This window comes from Ambystoma mexicanum, chromosome 3q (assembly GCF_040938575.1).
Source record: "Ambystoma mexicanum isolate Mex_15411 chromosome 3q, UKY_AmexF1_1, whole genome shotgun sequence".
NCBI lineage: Eukaryota > Metazoa > Chordata > Amphibia > Caudata > Ambystomatidae > Ambystoma > Ambystoma mexicanum.
This window is the reverse complement of record NC_090926.1, coordinates 1,139,601,124-1,139,603,623: the sequence shown is the minus strand read 5'-3', so window position 1 is coordinate 1,139,603,623 and position 2,500 is coordinate 1,139,601,124. Positions and strand designations below refer to the sequence as shown.

General features: G+C 51.2%; 2 non-coding genes across 2 annotated transcripts; both read left to right on the top strand.

Moving 5' to 3' along the window:
- The first annotated feature begins 239 nt into the window (after positions 1–239).
- TRNAS-CGA (transfer RNA serine (anticodon CGA)) lies at positions 240–321 on the top strand. The gene has a single exon. It is a non-coding gene; the product is annotated as a tRNA-Ser (tRNA).
- A 1,567-nt stretch (positions 322–1,888) lies between these two features.
- Positions 1,889–1,970, top strand: TRNAS-CGA (transfer RNA serine (anticodon CGA)). Its single transcript has one exon. It is a non-coding gene; the product is annotated as a tRNA-Ser (tRNA).
- Positions 1,971–2,500: the final 530 nt, after the last annotated feature.

Sequence of the window (2,500 nt, the reverse complement as noted above, 5' to 3'; positions counted from 1 at the left end):
TAAAAGCGGCTTCATCCTTTAGGCCAACGCAGAGAAACTGGTACGTTTTGACGGGTTTCGTTTTGCAATTTCAAACATATATGTACATTTAAAAGAAACTTGTGAGGAGAAAGAACGGTGCATGATGAGAGAGAAGGGTGGAAAGTACAGGACAAGATCTAGAGGCAAGGCGGTAGAGACTAAGGACTCTTCTGTGTAAGCACAGCATGATCTTTCGAGTGAGAGTTTCACTCTCATGGGTAGTCGTGGCCGAGTGGTTAAGGCGATGGACTCGAAATCCATTGGGGTCTCCCCGCGCAGGTTCGAACCCTGCCGACTACGCCTCGGTTTGAACTGAGCTGCAATTTTGCAATTTGCTCAGAAATGTCCCCAAAACAAGATGTAAACATGCATGTTGATTATAGGATGGACGATAAAGCAGACATTGGGAAGACTCCCATCCAGGACTCTCTGACTGTTAGGGGTGGGGGCCACGATTATATTTCCACCCTGACACTAGTTGCCGCTAGAGCCATCGACGCCTGGCATCGCCTCCGTCTGTAAGAAGCCCATCCTGCGCTTTTCCTTGCCTGCATCTTTACAGCAGATATTGGGAGGGGTCCATGTGGATACAGAGGATGGAGCAACTGGCACGCAAGCTATCTGCCGAGCCTTTTTTGTGTGTCAGCACAAGGGTTCTCGTGTCACTTCTAGACCTTCCTTGGCAGATGCATTCAGGAGAGGCCCCCTACCTGCGACCCAGTGAAAGTACAGTCTTTTGCTGCCCTGTGCAAGCCAGGGGACTGAAGGCACAGCTTTCTGCCACAACAGCAGAGAGCAGAGGAAGGGCGCCCAGGAGGACCGTCAGAGGGTGGTGAGGCCCCTGTCCTCTCGGCCCCGATCGGCCAAGACCTCTCTATTTGGGCAGAAGGGACCCATTCTGCGGTCCTCTGAGGCTTAGGGCCACATGCCCAGAAGGCCCACCACCCAAATCTTTGCCATATGGCTTAGACTAACTACCGGACCACTCGTGCGGCCATTTATTCCTCTGGAGCCTGTCAAAATGGCCTGCCGAAATTGGCTCCCAGGAGGCCTCTGCAACTCGATTTGCATAGAGACAGCCCCTGCCCAGGCATGCTTCCAAACAGGACACTGTTAACAGTTTCAATTTGGAGCTGGCAGAAGCCAGTGCAACCTAGTGAAGGTGAGGCTCTGCTGCCTGGCCGCTTGCTAGGTTTATTAGCACAGATCTGTCCCTGGCACTTAGTCCGAGCTTGGCAGGGAGGGGATATGGCATTTAGGGAACTTGGGCCAGACCATAGAGATTCTGACTTTTGAATGCATTTTCAAGGGTCATGGGAGGGCCAAAAGGGAACGGTGCAGAGCGGCATAAAGTAAGGGGCGGAGGAGACATTGTGTGTGGCTAAAGTGTTAAGTTTATAGTAGAAACAGGTTTGCTCAGGAGTAGTCATGGCCGAGTGGTTAAGGCGATGGACTAGAAATCCATTGGGGTTTCCCCGCGCAGGTTCAAATCCTGCCGACTACGGTGCAGCGCCCGCTTTTATTGTTTACTCTTTTCTGGTGTGGAAAACAATCTTAAAATAGCAGTATAATACAATTACTAAAGGAGGCTGCGGCGCACTTGAGCTATTCAAGCAAGATCCTAGGAGTAAAAGCGGCTTTATCCTTTAGGCCAACGCAGAGAAACTGGTACGTTTTGACGGGTTTCGTTTTGCAATTTCAAACATATATGTACATTTAAAAGAAACTTGTGAGGAGAAAGAACGGTGCATGATGAGAGAGAAGGGTGGAAAGTACAGGACAAGATCTAGAGGCAAGGCGGTAGAGACTAAGGACTCTTCTGTGTAAGCACAGCACGATCTTTCGAGTGAGAGTTTCACTCTCATGGGTAGTCGTGGCCGAGTGGTTAAGGCGATGGACTCGAAATCCATTGGGGTCTCCCCGCGCAGGTTCGAACCCTGCCGACTACGCCTCGGTTTGAACTGAGCTGCAATTTTGCAATTTGCTCGGAAATGTCCCCAAAACAAGATGTAAACATGCATGTTGATTATAGGATGGACGATAAAGCAGACATTGGGAAGACTCCCATCCAGGACTCTCTGACTGTTAGGGGTGGGGGCCACGATTATATTTCCACCCTGACACTAGTTGCCGCTAGAGCCATCGACGCCTGGCATCGCCTCCGTCTGTAAGAAGCCCATCCTGCGCTTTTCCTTGCCTGCATCTTTACAGCAGATATTGGCAGGGGTCCATGCGGATACAGAGGATGGAGCAACTGGCACGCAAGCTATCTGCCGAGCCTTTTTTGTGTGTCAGCACAAGGGTTCTCGTGTCACTTCTAGACCTTCCTTGGCAGATGCATTCAGGAGAGGCCCCCTACCTGCGACACAGTGAAAGTACAGTCTTTTGCTGCCCTGTGCAAGCTAGGGGACTGAAGGCACAGCTTTCTGCCACAACAGCAGAGAGCAGAGGAAGGGCGCCCAGGAGGACCGTCAGAGGG